Here is a 19,194-nt window from a genome sequence, read left to right on the forward strand (position 1 = left end):
CTGAAACTCAATGGTGCCACCAGAGCTAGGTAGCCACTGAGTGTTGGAGAAATGGGGATCCTGAAGAAATGAAGGACAATAGACAATAGCCATGGGGACTGCCGAGGAGAAAGAAACCAGTTGAGATGGGCTTACAATTGAAAGTAGGCAGTGGATCTGGTACTTGGAGGATGAGAAGAACATGAATAGGAGGAATGAGAGGGAGAGGAAGGGATGTTCCTGGAGAGGGGGGCCTGATTTTAGTGAAAGGAGCAGTTAAAGTTGGTAAGTTGGGGTGGGACCTGACTATTGAGAGTCTCAGGTATCTGCCAGACTGAGGAGTCTGGTGTTATCATAGACATGACTTAGGCTAATGTAGGTTGGATTTGGGGGGTGGGGGTAGGGAAGACTAGTCAACAGAGTCATCCAAGATTGGAAAGGGCTAGCTTGGAAAGTGGTGGAATCTCCATCCTTGGAAGGTCCAGGCAGTCTGGATGGCTCTAATCAGAATCCTTAGTGTGGGGCCTCCTTTGGTGTCTCTGTGGGACTGAGGCCCCTTCCAGCTCTTTGGTTCTGAGACCCTGGGGTGGGCTAGAGGGGAGCTCCCCACACAGGAGCAGGCATGCAGATTGGTCAGCTAGTGCATGGATCATCGCTTTTGGAGTTGTGACTGAGCTGGGATCCAACAGCTAAAGTTCTCTGTGACCGACCTTGGATGAATCGCTTACTTTTCTAAGTCTCATTTTTCTTATCTTCAAAATGTGGGTGTCAGACTATATGTTGTCTGAGGTTCCCCTAGCTCTGCCATCTTCTTTTCTCTTTTCGAACATCCTGTTCATCTCTGACATCCCTTGTTCTCTGTTCTAAGACTCCTCCCAGCTCTGACCTTTTATGAACAGATGGCTAACCCTCTTGGCTTTGTCTCCCACCTGGGGAATGACCCTCAGAAATTCAGCAGATGCTGGCTGATTTCTCTGGCTTTGATTTCCTGGCTCCTAGGATCAGAGAAGCCCTCAAACAGATGCTCTATAAATCCTTTCAGACTTTCCCCAATTAACCACATTTCAGGCTCCTTCCAGTTACTTCTCATTTGTCTTGATGGCTTGCGATTTGGTATTGATTTCCCCAGCACACAGACATGAGCCCTTGGGGAGGGGGCAGGGGACAAATACAGGCAGGAAGTGATTGAGCTTTATAAAATGTAGAATGCAGAAGCACAGCTCTTTCAGCTGTAAAAGGGACCCTTCAGGACAGCCTCAGAGAGAATGTAGTAGGTCCCAAGAACATGTTTGGTCAACAGAATTCGTGGTTGTTATCCATGACATTTCTTTTTTTTTAAATCATTTTTTTAATTTTTAAAATTTTTTTATAGTTTTATTTATTTTTAGATTTCAACATTCATTTCCACAAAATTTTGAATACCAATTTTTCTCCCCATCTCTCCCCCACTCCATAACGCCTTGCATTCTGGTTATCCTTTCCCTCAATGTGCCCTCCCTTCTCTCACACCCCACCCTTCCCTTATTCCCATCTTCTCTCTTTTCTTGAAGGACAAGATAGATTTCTATACCCCATTCTCTGTATTTCTTATTTCCCAGTTATATGCAATAACAATTCTCAACATTCATTCTAATAATTTGAATTCCAACTTCTCTCCCTTCCTCCCTCCCCACCCATCCCCACTGAGTAGAAAGGAATTCAATACAGGCTATATATGTGTAGTTTTGCAGAAGACTTCCATAAAAGCCATGCTGTATAAGACTAACTATATTTCCCTCCATCCTACCCTGTCCCCCATTTATTCTATTCTCTCATTTGACCTTGTTCCTCCCCAAAGTGTTTACTTCTAATTATTCCCTCCTCTCATTTGCCTTCCCTTCTATCATTGCCCCTTCCACACTCTACTTCTCCCCTTCTCCCCTACTTTCCTGTTGTGTAAGATAGATTTTCATACCAAATTGAGTGTGCCTGTTATTCCCTCCTTAAGCCAAATGTGATGAGAGTAAGCTTCACTTTTCCCCCTTCACCTCCTCCCTTTTCCACTCCATTGAAAAAGCTTTCTCTTGCCTCCTTTTTGTGAGATAATTTTACCCCATTCTATTCCTTCCTTTTTCCTCTCAATATATTCCTCTCACCCCTTAATTTTATTTTTTAGATATCATCCCTACCTATTCAACTTACCCTGTGCTCTCTGTCTATATGCATATAATTCCTCCAACTACCCTAATACTGAGAAAAGTCTCAAGAGTTACAAATATGATCTTTCCATGTAGGAATGTAAACAGTTCAACTTTAGTAAGTCCCTTCTGATTTCTGTTTCCTGTTTACCTTTACATGCTTCTCTTGATTTTTGTGTTTGAAAGTCAAATTTTTTATTCAGCTCTGGTCTGTTCATCAAGAATTCTTGAAAGTCCTCTATATCATTGAATGACCATTTTTTTTCCCCCTGAAGTATTATACTCAGTTTTGTGGGTAGGTGATTCTTGGTTTTAATCCTAGCTCTTATTACTTCTGGAATATCAAGTCCAGCAATCCCTTAATGTAGAAGCTGCTAGATCTTGTGTTATCCTGATTGTATTTCCACAATACTTGAATTGTTTCTTTCTGGATGCTTGCAATATTTTCTCCTTGACCTGGGAGCTATGGAACTTGGCTATACTATTCCTAGGAGTTTTCCTTTTGGGATCTCTTTCAGGAAGTGATTGGTGGATTCTTTCAATATCTATTTTACCCTTTGGTTCTGCAGCATCAGGGCAGTTTTCCTTGATAATTTCTTGAAAGATGATGTCTAGGCTCTCTTTTTGATCATGACTTTCAGGAAGTCCAATAATTTTTAAATTGTATCTCCTGGATCTATTTTCCAGGTCAGTTGTTTTTCCTATGAGATATTTTACATTTTCTGCTATTTTTCATTTGTTTGGCTTTGTTTTATAATTTTTGATTTTTCATAAAGTCATTAGCTTCCATCTGCTCCATCTGAGCTTTTGGACCTCCTTTTCCATCTGGCCTTTTAGGGCATTTTTCTGCTTTTTAGGGAGTTCTTCTCCTCATGGGCTTTTTGAATTTCTTTTGCCATTTGGGTTAGTCTATTTTTAAAGTGTTATTTTCTTCAACATTTTTTTGAGTCTCCTTTAGCAAGCAGTTGACTTGTTTTTCATGATTTTCTTGCATCTCTCTCATTTCTCTTCCCAATTTTTACTCTACTTCTCTTCCTTGATTTTCAAAATCCTTTTTGAGCTCTTCTGTGGCCTGTTCCCAATTCATATTTTTCTTGGAGGTTTTCGATGTAACAGCTTTGACTTTGTTGTCTTCTGTTTGCATGTTTTGGTCTTCCTTGTCACCAAAGTAAGATTCTATAGTCTGATTCTTTTTCCAGTTTTTGTTCATTTTCCCAGTCATTTACTTGAATTTTGAGCTCTTTGTCAAGGTAGTTCTCTGCTTCCAGTGGAGGTGGGGGTGTACTATCAGCTTCTCAATCCCACCACAATCTGTGGGACTAGAGTTCCAGAAACAGTTGCTGCCTCTGCCCCTGCCCCTGATGCTGCTGCCACAGGCTCCTTCTCCAAGGAGTCCTCCACTCTCTCTGCTGCCTTGGGGCTGATGCTGGAGCACTCTACTCTCTCATACAGGTCCCACAGGTTTTTTTACGCTGACCTTCCAATTTGTCCGTAGTGTTTTGGCATTGTGAAGTCTGGAAACCATCACAGGTGCCTGAGATTCAGTCCCCCAAAGGTCTGCTCAGGTCACGTCTGTGCCAGTGTGGCTCACACTGGACAGGGCTCTGCTCCCAGCGTGAGTGATAGACTCTTCCCAGTGACCTTCCAGCCTGCATTGGACTGGAGATTTGCTTCCCTTTGTCATTTTGTGGGTTTTGAAGCTCCAGAATTTGTTTAGAGTCAATTTTTTCAGGTATTTAGCTGGGTTTGGGGGGAGAGCATTAGCTGCAGCCCATAACTCTTAAGAGAGGTCGGATTGTTCAGAAGTTTTCCTTTTCATGGGTCAGAATGTAGACTGGTGAAATTCTGCCACGTTCCTCCTGCTTCTTCCCAGTTGTGATTGGACTTCGATCGAGTTCCTCTCATTGGTTGCATCCAGTTCTGTTCCCAGTATGACTGCCCTCTTCTGGCCATTTGTTTCTCTCCATTTTGTTAGTTTGCCTGTGAAAACCCTCCTTCCCACTGTTTTGGTTTCTCCATCCTCAACCTGAATGACACTCTGTGTTCTGCTCCATATCCTCCCTTAACTGCTGCTCAAAGGAAGGGTAAAGAGAATGTACTGATGGAAATAACCAAAGATGCTTAGTGGATTTTGAGGGTACAGCTTTAGAGTACCAGCAGGGTTCCTTCTATTGGAATTGCCTGGAGACAGGTGAGTGTGCGGGAGCTTGGGAGTGAGAATGCCAAAGCCTCGACCTGAGATTGGTGGATTTGGGAAAGACATCCTTCCCCTTCCCGTTTGTCTACTCTTGAATGTCAAAGAGCCCTACTCCCCTCAAAACCAGGCCATAGGAGTTGAGCCTTTCCTGAGAGTCCCCAGGATCTTGGGTTTCATTGAAGAACACAGGGCTGAGAGGTTCACTGTTCTTTGCCCCAGTTGGATTCCATCCAGAGGGACTTGTTTCAGTTCTGGGCATTATCCAGATGAAACTGAGGGCAGATGGGAAGAATATTCCATGGAAAGGAAACAACAGGAGGAAAAGAGTAGGAGGAAAGCATTGACTTGATTAGGGAATGCATAGAAAGTAGTCTGAGCTGGTTGGAACATTAGACTCCTGGAATGATGGTCCTTGGATCATCACCTTGAAACTTACCCTGAAGTTCTGGGCCCACATCTTCCCCTGCTTGATGAGAAAAATGATGATTAATAATCAACATCTTGGGGAGATTCTGAGGTCTCTACTTTTTCTAAATTCTTCATTTTAAAGAGTTCAGTTTTCTTGAAGGACATTACTGGTCATGAGGTTGCATTACTCTCCTTCTGAGATTGTGGTCAGACCTCACCCAACCTGGCAAGGAGTTTAACCTAGGATGGGGAAGCCCCTTGTGTTGACTCATACTTGGGTGGAGACAGATCCTTCTCTCTAAAGAATCCAAGACTGGGGGTGGTCTTAGTAGAACCCCTTTGTTCCAGGGTCACTATCAGCCTCTCATTGATAACCTGCTGTTCTGAAGGGTATATATCCTGTGAGTTCACCACCATGATTGCCTTTGGTTTAAAAGAGACAGCCCAATGACTATCCTTTGATTAATAACCTGCTGGCTTTATTAATAAAATGATTCAGTTACCCAGAACCCAGAACCATCACACTGATGGACATCTCTGCTAAATGTCATGCTAATGTTTCAGACATAACACAGCCCTAGATGAGGATGATAACTTCTTTGACTTGTCATGTGATTTCATCAGTGTGGAAGGTCCTAGCAAATAATCCAGTCTACCAATGTGTATTGGCCCCCTTTCTCTCTGAGGCTGGCTCTCAGCTGCCTCATCATGCTGGCTCGTGGAGTATTTCCTTACCAAAAGCCCTAGAAGGCCTGTCATGTGACTTTGCTTCTTGGCCTGAGAAGGCAGACAGGTGCAACAGGTAGAGGCTCTCTAGAGGCAAAGTGAGGCTTGGGGTCAGGAAATCATCATCCTAATAATTAGGGCACTCCTAGAGAGTGGGTTTCCCCTCCCTGGAGGGCCATGGGGAGCAGCTGGCTAACATCGTTGTAGTCAGAATTCTAATGCATGGCTTGGACTAGGAGATCAACCAGGCCCCTTCCAACCTGGACATTCTATCATTCCACGACTCCTTTGGAACTAGCAAAAGAAATACAAATGCCACTTGGGCTGGATGGCACACAACTGAGGCTCCTGTTTTACATTCCATCTTCCCAAGTCACAAATCTCCTTGACTGTTACCTCAGTGGCCCCATTCATTCTGAGCCGCCTTTTACTGATGGTTTCCCACCCTGCCTCCCATTGCCTTCTGTCTTGTTACTGATATTCAGTAACATTAAAGGATATCTGAAGACTGGTACAAGAGGCTTTGCTAAGGAGATAATTCCTCATGCTGTCTTTTGCTCCTAAAATGTAAGAGAAATGAGGATTCCTCTACTTATCTGGATATCATTTTGTATCTGTTGGGCTGCTGCCTGAGCAGCTGTATGGGTCAAGCATATTTTGACCATGTACATCTATGGGAAACAAACACTTTCTTAAGTTAACTTTCATTTTTGTTGACTTTGAATATATAGAGAAAAGGGGGAAGAGGAACACAATTAACCTTAGGAAATTAAAGAAAATGGTGAGGCCATGTGTTATGTTACAGTAATGGATAAACAAAGATATGCAAATGAATTCTGATGCTGAGGTCTCTGAGTGGGAATTATGTAACCTCTTGAATAAATCCTTGCCATCATTCTGTTAATAACAAAATGCATTTTGAATCCTGGGTGTCCTTTGAACACTTTCTTGTGGATATAGTAAGACTGGGAAGCAAACCTGAATGCTAGTGTTTAGATTGTGTGTCATGGAAAAGCCAGTCACGTGGGCACCCACAGTACTTTAAAGAGGCTGATTACATACATTGATTGATGATTGGATTCAGAATAATTTTCTTCCCTTGGATGAGAAAAAGTGATGTGATTGACCCTGATCCTTCAATCAAAATGGTAATGGGACCAAAATGGGTCTCTTTACAAAGTCAACCAGCCAGGAGAGAGGCAGAATTGTGCCTGGCTCTCTTAAAGGGGTACTGATGAATGTCCCTGATTGGAGCACATGCAGCCATACACGCTTGTCTGATTGTAGACAAACATGGCGCTGGGTTTTCAGAAAGTGTTTTCACTCCATATTTCATTGGGGAGATAATCACTACTATCGTTTATTGGCAGTTAATGTGCCATCGCGTGGACAGGGGACAAGAAGATTAAATGTAATATATTATCAGTGCCTCTCAGTGCTGATACTGGGGGAAGAAATTTGATTACTCAAAATATCCCTCTGGAGACTTCCATCTCCCCTAGATCACTTCAAACACCACTTTAATTGCTGAATCTGTGGCTTTGCTCCAGTCCTACCTTATACGCCTCTTATCTCCAAAGGCAACTTAGCACCTGGGAAACACCTTCTTGGCAAGTGCTTCTAAAAGTGCCCACATTGCCAAGGGGTAACAATGTAGTTGTATCACCTTTAGGCCTGTGGAGTCTTTAAAAATTCTGGGCTTCAAGCCCAGCCCTCTTCCTTCGTCATGGTGCTTCACTGTTCAATTGTGTCCCCATCTGGCCTCAGTTTCTCCATCTGCACAATGAATAACATTGTTAGATTAGATGGTTTCTAAAATCCCTAGTGTCTCAGTCATTCTGTGATTCTGTGCTTCTCAAGTTGAAAATGGAAGGGAAATCGAAATGGGAAAGAGAATGATAGTGGTGGGATGGGCTGGAAACCCCAGTGTAATGACAATAATGATAAATTCTGTTCCATTCATTGGCTTTGAGGGAGACCCTTTGAGTGGCTTATCTAGGTAGATTTCAGATTCTTAAGGAGCCAGCTTTGTTCTAAGTTCTGAGGCTTATTTCAATCCTTCTCTGGGTTCCTCACCTCATCAATGTAGGTACTTCCTTCACTAGGGCAGCTCCCAACCCAGCCACATCCTTTTTTTGCCCATATTCTCCCACAGATCCTCTCCAGAGACTATTCATTGCACTAGATGCCTGTCTTTGAGCTTTGTAACATACTCTGGGTACCAGGGAGTTCTTCATCTGTTATGCTTAATTCCCACAATATGGCTGATATGCCCCCTTTTCTGGTCATATATGTCTTTACTGAGGGTGACCATGAACTCAATAAAGTCAAAGTTCATGGCAAACATCTTTAGACAATGAATTAAAATATAGTATAATGACTTCCTACACCGATGTGATGTTTTACATATATATATATATACATAAATACAGATATATACACACGTATACACTCACACACCCCCCACATGCACACACACACATACACACACTCACACACATATATATATATCATCCTGCCTGCCATCTTATCTTTCACTATGCGTCATTCCTCCCAAGCCCATTCTTCACCTTCTTCACCCCATAGTACTTTCTCAGAAAAGTATTTGCTCTGATTTCACTTTTCTTACTTCTAAATCTTAACCTGTAGTTCATCATTTCCACTTCACGTCATCAAACTATGAGTTATAGTCAGGTTGGGATTTCCCTCAGTGGAGGGAATTTCCTCACACATGGTTCCCATAGTTTCCCTGAATGAAATCACAAGTCCTTGGGGTATTAACGTACTGTCAATTTGGTAGATCTTCTGAAACCTTAGACAGAGGTCATGAGGATCCCATGAGACATTTAGCAACGTCTCCCATGATAACTTTGGAGCCAGAACCTTGTACACAAAATAGACACATAAAATGTTGGATTTTTCACAGCATGGAAGCACATTAATTGAGTGCTAGTATGATTAGCTGGATTAATACCTGATTGGAGAAACCAAGAGCACTAACCAATATTATTAGATTAGGGTATGTAATGTCTTGTCCCATCGTTTTTTCAAAGTCCTCAATGAAAGCCCAGATGACTAGTAGGAAGGAGTGATTCCTAAGTTCATTTGAGAATCAGCATCATGAAATCTGTCAAAAAGATGGAATGTGGGCTTAACAGATATGGCATCAGGATGCCAGATGTACAGAGCTAAAATTAAATTTATGCATTTGGGTTCAGATCGACTGGATAAAAAAGGGAATAGGAAAGATAACTCTATATGAATGAGAAATGGAAGGAGTGTCCAAGACACCACCTTGTTCTTTGCTTGTATTTGTGGAGTCATGATGTCTGTCCACAGTAAAGAGATGGACAATCATTCTGTACCTTGCCTGGACAGACAATGCCTGAAACGTTGTGTTTCCTTCTGCACAACTCATTTTGAGAAATCCATCAATAAATTGGGTAGTATCCATAGAAGGACGATCAGAATGGTGATGACCTTAAGCACACTGTGACATGCAAATTAGTAAAAAAAAAAAAGAACAAAAAACTAGGGACATTTTAGCCTAGGGGAGAGTAGGAGGCTTGTGTGCCTTTGTATTCACATATTTGAAGGGATTTCATATGGAGGCAGGATGAACCTTGTTCTGTTTAGCACCAGAGATAGAAGTTGTAATGGGCAGTTGATCAATCAGTCTATAAGAAGTCATTCAGCATGTGCTAGTCACTGTTACAAGGAATCCAGCTTTGACAGAATATAAAGAAGATCTTCCAGCCATTGCAGTTTTCAGAATGTAGGATGGGCTGCCACATGGGGCAGCAACTTCCCTGTGACTGAGTGGGTTTGTCAATTCAGGGGCTCACTGTCAGACAAGGGCTTTTTTGTTTAGGTCAGATATAGGACTTGTGATTTCCTTGGCCTAGAGAACCCTCAGAGGAAGAAATTTCTTATATTAATAGAGGCTGGAACCTTCTCTGTAACTTACGGTCTTTGGGAGTTGCTTAGAGTACTCAGAGGGTGAGTTCTTTGCCCATGATCACATAGTCAGTGCATGTCAGAGACAGGACTCAAACCCAGGCCCTTCTTGGTTTTATGGCCAGCTCTCTATTTATCACACCATTGTGATTCTCTTGGATTTGAACTGGGTAAAAGCTGAGTGGGACTTTTCCCTCTCTGATTGTGTGTTAGAGGCAATGAGAAGAGGTGGGAGGAACAGGGTCTAGGACATGCAGAAGATGCTGATTTTGTCCTTAATCCCTGCCATAAGTTAGAGGGGAATAGAAAGCTCAGTTCTCTATTATAGCAGTGGCTTCATGAATCAGGCACAAAACTTCTAGGGGTCCACATGAAAGCTACCTGGACCTTTCTAGAGTGGGTGGGGAAAGCCCTGAGAGCATGGGCATCAGGGAAAGGAGAAGACAGCCTGAAAGCAGAGGACACTGTTGAGTATCAGTGCTATTGGGTAGAACTGGAAAGGGAGGGAGAGTACTTAACAGAAACAGAGATAAACTTTGATCTCAAGTTTTAACTGAACTTGGAACAAACTAGTCATAAATGCCTACCTATGAAGAGAAGTGTTCCATGGAATGGCATCTGTTACCTCTGGAAGCTGAGATAGATTCATGCTAAGTGACAAGAGTTTGGGGATCTGCAGGCTTCTTGGATTGGAACACCAAGGGAGGCCTTTCCAAAAATGTTTAAAAGGGAAAATCAACTAATATACTTGACAGGAGGATCACATGAAGGCTTTCTTTTTGTTATTGTCTTTTCCAATATTCAGCTGACCTAAGGAGTATCAGATGGGGTGAATGCTAGGTACAGAAAAAGGGCAGGCCCAGGGGAAAGGGTGACCCAAGCCTCCTTTGAACTTGAAGCCAATGGGAGGCTCTCTTTCCATGAACCTGCATCAACAATGACCTTGGGCAATGGTTGATGTGCATGACCTTCAGAGGAATACTGGGTGATCAATCTGAGTTTCTTGTTGCCTTTCTAAAATCATCTGCAGCTCTGTCTTCTGAGGCTGTTAGTTAGGAGAGTCCCTTGTTAGCATCATGAAAGAGGAATGTCTGGTGTATATTTGTTAAATGTCTTCTTTTCCAGCTTCCACCAGAGTCTGACCCATTTGTGCAGTGGTGCTTGAGGGCAACCACTGGATACCTCCTTTGAAGTTTAAGATCATGGTGGGAGGAGGAGTCTGGAGTGCTTCCTTCATCTTTTCTCCAGGACACAGCTTTGTTTCCAACAATGAAAAATGCTGGATCTGTGCAGGATGCTATCTGATAGCCTCCTTGTCTGTGCCTCCCATGTTTATCCAGCCTTTCTCTATATAAAAAGAAGTGTGGAGGATAGTGTACAGGCTTGGAATCAAGAAGATCTGGATTCAAACCCTGTCGCAGATAATTACCAGCTGTAGGACCTTGGACTAGTGGCTTCAGCTCTCTGTGCCTCAATGTCCTCATCTGTAAAATGAGAATTTTCTAGCTCTTGAGGAGGATGGTAAAAATAGAGAGATGGTGAAGCTGCTCATTTAATATTTTATTTCCATTTTCTATGCCAGGAAAAATGACCCTTAGACTGTACAGGACAGAACAAGTCTGTCAAATAGGCAAATGATAGATAGGTAAAGAGAGGCAAAGTGAACACCTGACTGTCCTTGATGAGGCCAAGTCATTTGGTAATGAACACCATGATACAAGAAATAATACAAGAAAACTTAGTGATATGACAAAGGAAGAGGCTGAAACACAGGGAAAGAGAAGAAAAAATCTCATTTGAGTGGAATTAGAGGGTTCCATTGAGGAATGCACCCACAAGGGGAGAGAGATATCCTGGTAGGGGAGAGGGAACCTTGCAATGGGTACACTTTGCAAGAATTTGGTGCTTAGAAAGACTGCTCATCCTGCATTGGGAGAAGCGAGTCGGAGTTCCTGGGGATGACTGGCACCCAGGAGGGTGGAAGAGTATGGATCCAGGGAAGAGATTTCATGATAAATGGGAAAAATTATCTTGGGGGTGAGCAAAGGATAGTAAAACATGGCACAGTCAGGGACAAAGAGAAATTCCTAGACTGGGGCAATAATGTACTCCTTTCCATTCCCTAAAGGAGTTGGCTTTTCTAATAGTGAGGCAAAACAAACCAAAAAAAGGGGGGCCAAGGGGCAAGATCTACAGGCCAATAGCAAAAACTGCTTAGAGGGAAATCCTTGAGGAATTCAGAGAAGGAATGTAGAGCAACACAAGTCAAAGAGAAGAGGCATGGTTATTTTGTGGGATTCCTTGACTGAGAAGAAAAAAAAAGGAAAATCAATCTTTCCTTTAAATTACATAAAAGAAAGTGATAAGTAATAAAAATATGATCTCCTCTGGTTCTCACAACGCCATGGGAGGTAGGTGATATGTTCAACGTCAACATGTAGATGAGGAAACTCGAGGCAGCAGAGGTTAAGTGACTCCCCCAGCATGAGGCAGCAAGTGATTGTCTGAGGCTGTATTTGAACTGAGGTCTTCTTGGCTTCAGACCTAGCACTGTGCCCGCTGTACCACCAAGCTGCTCATAGCTGGCATTTATATAATGTTTTCAAGTTTGCAAAGCCCCATGTTTACGTTAATTCATTTGATCTTCACAACATTAAATCACAACACATATGAAACTGACATGTTCTAGATGCATTAGCAGCTCAAAGCAGAAGGGAAAGATCATGTACATTATAAGAAAATGTAGTAATTCAATGGTGACAGGTAAGCACAATGTCCTTTTCTCAGGTTTGGATAAATAAACAAAAGGAAAGGTAAAAAATTGAACAAATTGCTGGAGAAACTAGAGCTAAAAGATTTAGGGTGTCTTATAAATGGGATTAAATGTGAAGAATGTATGTAATTCTCAGCACCACATGGACCTTTTCATAAAAATTGACTATGTATAGACCATAAAGATATTGCAAATAAATGTAAAGGCAGAAAGACTAAACACATTGTTTGCAATTTAAAATGCAGTGAGAATAGTCATCAGTTTAGGGAGTACAAACAAGAGACATTGACCCAATCAGAGACTTAAGAATGAAATCGGAAATAACAAGAAGGTCAAGGAAAGAAAAACATACAAACAATTAATAATGATACGTCAAAGAAAATTATGATGATGAAGCAACATGCCAATGTTTCTGGCATGCAACTAAAGCAAAATTACATCTAGAAAACATACATTAACAAAATAGAAAGGAAGATGAATGGACTGAACATGCATATAAAAAGTAGGAAGTCAACAAATGAGCAAACCTGAAATGAGCCCCAGAGAGGACATATTAAAAATTGGAGAGGAATTAGATGAACTGGAAACAAAACGCTTTTGAAATGAAAATTAAAACTAAAACCATAAAATGAAAGCAAGTTATTTGAAAAGACTTAAAATGGACAACATTTTTTATCCATTCTGATTGAGAAGAGCATAGAAAATCATGTAAACAAAAATAGCACATAAACAGAGGAAACTAATAACAAACCCTGAAGATATAAAAAGGGAATTCATGGAATCTGTTATGCAAACACATGTTAACAATGCTGAGAATACAAAAGCAATAGGGTAATACTTAAAAAGTACTCAAAATCATAGATGATCACATGAAGATCTTAAATCATCCAATCTCAGAAAATGAAATAGAATTTTCCATAAAGGAATCATAAAAGGAAGTTAAAAGCTCCTGGTCTTGATGGAGTCAGAGAAGAATTTGATCAAACCTTTAAAGAACAATTAGTATTGATATTAGGAAAATTATTCTAAAAAATTAAGGAAGAAAATACCCTACCAAAACTGCTTTCTCTAACAATTATCCTAATGCCAAGGAAGGATAAAGCAGAAAAAGAAAAAAAGAGTCAAACACTATTTATGAACATTGATTCAAAAAATTCAAATAAACTCTGTCAGATCACAGCAATTTCTTTAAGAAATCATTCATCATGACCAAGTTGGATTTATACCAGGGATACAAGGATGGTTTAACATTAAAAAAACAATGAACATAATTATATTAAAGACAAAACCATCCCCAAATCACAAATCAACAGAATAGATATGAAAAGCCTTTGGAAAAATTATTATATTCATGCTAAAAAAGCTACTTATTTTATGCTGACAAATGCATGAATAACCATGTTACTTATTTACATTAAAAAGAATTCCATGCCCTGCAAAGTATAGGGAGAAACTCCCTCTATTTGATAAATTCCAAATGAGGAATACTTAGGAAAAATCTTTCTATTTGATAAAAAACTGCAAAGCAATATGGTGGGAATTGGCCTTACACTATCACCTTGCACTATTTTCCATAGTGCATTCCAAATGGATACTTGACTTTGATATTAAAGAGAAAAACACAGCCAGTGGAAGAGAAACAAATCATACACCTGTCCCAGCTGTTCATGGGAGATGGCTCTCTAAGCAAACATGGTAAGAGAGGCAACTAGAAAAGACAACATACCTTGGACTGCATGAAACTGAGCAACTTTTGTGGAAACAAAATTAATGCATCTAGGAGAAGAAGGGAAGCTGTCAAATGGGGAAAATATTTGTATCATATTTCTTGGGTAAAGATTTGGTATCTAAGATATATAAGCAATAGGTTTTGTGTATATAGATGTATGTGTAATAGTATGTCTACTTACACATATCCAATCAAAGGATATGATCCAATAGGGGCAGCTAGGTGGTTCAGTGGATAGAGCACCAATGCAGGAGTCAGGAGGATCTGAGTTCAAATCTCATCTCAGACACTTGACACTCACTAACTGTGTGACCTTGAGCAAGTCACTTCACCCCAATTGCCTCATGCTGGGTCATCTCCAGTCATCCTGATGAATATCTGGTCACTGGATCCAGATGGCTCTGGAGGAGAAGTGAGGCCAGTGACCTGCACAGCCCTCCCTCAGTCCAAACAAAGCCAAGTGCAAGTCATGTCACTATTTCTCTGATGGCGTGGCCTTCTTCGGCAACGAAGGACGAACACCCACGAGCTGATATTTCTCAAAAGAAGAATTGTAAGCTACCAGCAGCCATATGAAAATGTTCTCCAAATAATGAGAGAAATGTAAATTAAAATAACTCTGATATTTCACCTCATACCCTGCAAATTGATAATGCTGAGAAGATGGAAATCGTCAGTTTTGGAGGTTTTGGGAAAGATCGTCCTACCAGTTACCTTGGTGGTTTAGTTGTGAATCAGCACCACCATTTTGGAAAGAAACTTGGAATCATGCAAATAAAATAACTAAAACATTCCTACTCTTTGAGTTAGAAATTGCGTTACGAGGCTTATACCCTATGGATTTCATGAGTAGGAAGAATATACACCAAAATATTTGGAACAGCACTTTTTGTGATAACAAAGAATTGTAATCAAAGTAGATGCTCATTGACTGGGAAACAACTAAAGAAATTGTGGCACATGAATGAATTGGGATATTATTGTGCTGTAAGAAATGATAAAGGAAAAGAAATATGGAAAGATCGGTATGAACTGATGCATGACAAAGTAAGCACAGCTAAGAAAACAATACACACAATGACCAAAACTACATAAAAAGAAAGAACAACTACAAAAAAATCAAAATGGAATGCTGCAAAATTACAAAGAATGTGTGGCTCCAAAGAAGAGCCGTTGCTCTTTGTGTAACTCCTTTGCCAACGTGTGAAATCCACGAATGTGATACAAACATGCATTTTCAGACATTTGGGATCAGTTTCGCTGTTTTTAATCTACTTTTTCTTTCTTTTTTTATATTTATGGAGTGACTCTCTGGGAAGGGAAGGAAGGAGGGTTAACCTGAGGAAAATTTAAGTGACATAAAAATAGACATTAATAAAATTGATTTAAAACTATTGGTCACTTCAATTGCCAGTTGCTTGCATTTTATTGTTTTCAATAAACATTACCTGATAATTGATTTTGTTTATCTGAGTGGTTCAAAGGGAGCTGAAGTCCACTAACTTCTCCATTCTTCATAATATAACCTAATCATTTCCCAGAACTTGCCTTTCCACCCTGCTCCAACTATGTGGAGAGATGGGAGTATCCTTGATCTTGTACTAATGTCCTAGCTCCATGTTCATGAATTGTGAAATTCATTTGTGTGATTCCAATCAGACATCATTCTCCCTCTCTCTTGCAACACCAGGTTTTATTTTTTTTTGTCTTCAGTACAACCTCTAATTCATAGAATCCTTAATTCTTTTCCTAGGCGTCTCACCTTCACCTGCTACACTCCTCTCCCTTACCGCCCCCCCCCCCCCTTAACTTGATAGTGTCCTCTTCTGTCCAACTCTACATTGGCCCTCTTATCCTAGCTCTCATCTTACCTGGCCAAACCTCAGTCTTAGATCACTCCCACCATCCACTGTCTTCACTCCTACTCATAGGAGGCTGAATGAAGCTGGAAAAAATCATGAAGCCAAGATTCTCGAGTCCACTACAAGTGTATGTTACATAGTCTCAACTGGGACCTCGCTACTGCAAGGCAATTCTTTTCTACCTCCCCAATAAATTCACTATTCCACTCACCATAGTGGCCTTTTTACCCTTTTCCAAATCTCTCGTAGCTTCCTCTCCACATCACCTTTTCAACTGAGAACCTTGCCTCATATTTCACTTGAAAAATTAAGGCCATTTGCTGAGAGCTTCCTCTTCTCCTTTCCCCCCACCCTTCATCTCCCATCACTCAGACTCCTGCCACTATCTCCTCCATCTCTGTCTCACATGATGAGGTGGCTCTTCTTTTTGACAAAACCAGTTCCTCTACGTGTGCAAGCAATGCCATTCCATCCTGAGTCCTCCAGCAGGCTGGCCCCTTTACAGTTTCAACTCTCTCACTTCTCTTCAGTCTCTCCATGTCTCCTGACTACTTTCCTATTGCCTAGAAGCACACTGATGCCTCATCCATTCTCAGAACCTTTCACTTGATCCATCCACCCCCTCTAGCTATTGTGCCATGCTTCTTCTAGCTTTTGAGGCTAAACTTCCTAAAAAGGCTGTTATCTGTTATTGATGCCTCTTTCTTTCCTCTCCCTTTCTTCTTAAGTCTCTGCAGTCTGGTTCCTGACCTCATCATCTGACTGGATCTTCCCTCTCCAAAGTTAACAAATGCTGTCTTCATTTCCAAATCAAATGGCTCTTTCTGTGTTCATTGTTTGTGACATTTCTACACTTCTTATTGATTACCTTTCTTCCTGGATCCTCTCTTTTCTCTAGGTTTTTGGGAAGCTGCTCTCTACCTATTTTCACTTGTCCATTCCCTCTTTCTCAGCCTCCTTTATTGGATCCTCATCCAGGTCATGCCCATCAAGCATCAGTACCTTGCAAGGCTCATCCTGCACCCTCTTTTTTTCCCCCAGTACTATTTTGCTTGGTAATCTCATCGGCTTCCATGGATTCAACTGTCATCTCTGCTGAAGATTCCCAGATCTACTTATCCAGTCCAAATCCCTCCCTTAACCTTCAGACTTGCATCTTCAACTACGTATTATACATCTCCAACCAGATGTCTCATTTACCTATTAACCCCAACATGGCAAAAACTGAATTCATTATCATTTGCCCAAGCTCTTTCCATTACTCTCAGGGGAAAGGTCATCCTCCTGGCCCCTCAGGCTTCCATTGTAGGAGTCATCTTGGGCTCCCTACCTTCACCTCCATATCCAATTTGTCTCCAAGGCAATTTCATGTCTGCAACATCTCTCTACTATGCCCCCCTCTCCTCTGACCCTGCTGCCCCCTTGTGTAGGCTTTCATCACCTTGTACCTGGACCATTGTGATGGTTGCAGGGGGGTGGGTGACGTCTGCCTGTTCCAGGTCCAGTCCATCCTCTACTCAGCAGTCAAGTTGATCTTCAAGTGCAGACCTCACCTTATCGATCCCCTTATTGGATACTTTAGTGCTTCCCCTATCACGTCCAGGCTTTCATATAAAATCCTCTAACATCTATAGAGATGCACATATCTGCCTATATTGATAATCTATATCACAGTCATCTATCTATGTCTATATGTATCTACTAATCAAGAGATAAGGAGAGGACAGGAGAGAGAGACAGAAAGAGAGAGAGAGAGACAGAGAGAGAGAGAGAGAGAGAGAGAGAGAGAGAGAGAGAGAGAGAGAGAGAGAGAGAGAGAGGGAGGGAGACATTGAATATGCATCTGCTGTGTACAGGGCCCTGTGCTCCATTCATACTGGCGAAGGCACAAAGTGCGTGGAGGAGGCTATGTCTGCTGCCTTCTCACCCCAGTCACTGAGTGCAGGCTTGCGGAGAGAGAGAAGAGAGACAGAGGCAGATACAGAGAAACAGAGACAGAGAAAGAGGAGAGAGAAGAAAGAGAGAGGAGAGAGACAGAGACAGAGGGAAAGGGAGAGGGAGATATTTTTGGTAAATACCTTCATCTGGTGATTCTGACCATCCAGTGAGCAGACCTGGGAAACAGGGCACGTGAATGGGCCCTTTGAGGTCCATTACAACCCTACAAGGAGCCTAGATGCCATTTTACAGTTGAGGAAACTGAGGACCAAAGAGTTACAGTAACTTGACTAAGGTCAATTTGGGGATAAGTGGCAGAGTCATAGCTTGAACCCGGTTCCTTTCCCTCTAGACTGTACGCTGGCTGCACCAGACTGTCATCCCAAATCAGATATCCGAAAGGATCTAAATCCCTCCTTAGCACGCAGTCATTTCGAAGGCCAGGGATTAGCAGTGCCGTCAAACCGCCCCCCATCCTCCTCTCTGCCTCCCCTCTGCCTCCCAGCAGGGCTGCCTTGGCACTAAGGCTCCCTGATCTGTACAGACCATTACCTGCCAGCCCCTTCTTTTCTCTGTTGGTGAGAATTAAGCCTAAGGTGTCCCATAATTTTCCACCCCCCGCCACGTGTGGTTTGAGCAAAGCCGAGGGCGGTGTTTACTGGAGAAAAGGCAGGCTTTTCTCTGGAAAGAGAGACTGTTGACAGAATAATTTTTCTCCCCATTAATGGCTGAAAATGGAACATTCAAAGTCCAAAACTGAAAGAACAGGATGACTCTCTCTCCAGGCGAATGCGTCAGGAAAGAACTAAGTGGGAGGCGTCCTGCGCTGCTGGTGACATGCTCGGCACATGGGCATTTTCTAAAATCTTCTTGTTTAAAAGAAAATTAGATCATTAGGATCCCTGAGAAGGAGAGTGCCTCAGGTAGTGGCAGATGAGAGAAAGAAAACAGATCGTCTCAGCCTCTTCATCTCCCCTCTTCCACATACACAGAGCTCTGTAGTTTACCAAGTGTTCACAGGCATTGGAGGTCTCACTCACTCCTTCCTTCCTTCCTTCCTTCCTTCCTTCCTTCCTTCCTTCCTTCCTTCCTTCCTTCCTTCCTTCCTTCCTTCCTTCCTTCCTTCCTTCCTTCAGCATTGAGTATGCACCTGCTGTGTACAGGGTGCTGTGCTTGAGCCATACTGCCCAAGGCACTAAGTATCTGCTGCCTCCTCACCCCAGTCCCTGGGTGCAGGCTTGCAGAGGGTGTCAGCATTCCTGCAGTGGCAATAACCTAGAATAACCACTGCACCCAGCAGAATTCAGTGAGGTCAGGGGGTGGAATGAGGAAAGATCAATTCTGACTGGGAGGGAGGGAAAGGCTTCTTGAAAACGTCTGCCCTTGACCTGGCTGTCAGCGTAATCATTCACCACAACCAGGAAAGAAGAAATAGGCAAGAACTAGAG

General features: G+C 42.0%; 1 long non-coding RNA gene across 1 annotated transcript; it reads right to left on the bottom strand.

Moving 5' to 3' along the window:
* Positions 1–1,689: 1,689 nt before the first annotated feature.
* On the bottom strand, positions 1,690–17,572 carry LOC140531061 (uncharacterized). Its single transcript, XR_011976275.1, has 3 exons — positions 17,139–17,572; positions 15,818–15,891; positions 1,690–7,263 (listed from the first exon to the last, which is right to left on the bottom strand). It is a non-coding gene; the product is annotated as an uncharacterized lncRNA (long non-coding RNA).
* Positions 17,573–19,194: the final 1,622 nt, after the last annotated feature.

This window comes from Notamacropus eugenii, chromosome 1 (genome assembly GCF_028372415.1).
Source record: "Notamacropus eugenii isolate mMacEug1 chromosome 1, mMacEug1.pri_v2, whole genome shotgun sequence".
NCBI classification, from domain to species: domain Eukaryota; kingdom Metazoa; phylum Chordata; class Mammalia; order Diprotodontia; family Macropodidae; genus Notamacropus; species Notamacropus eugenii.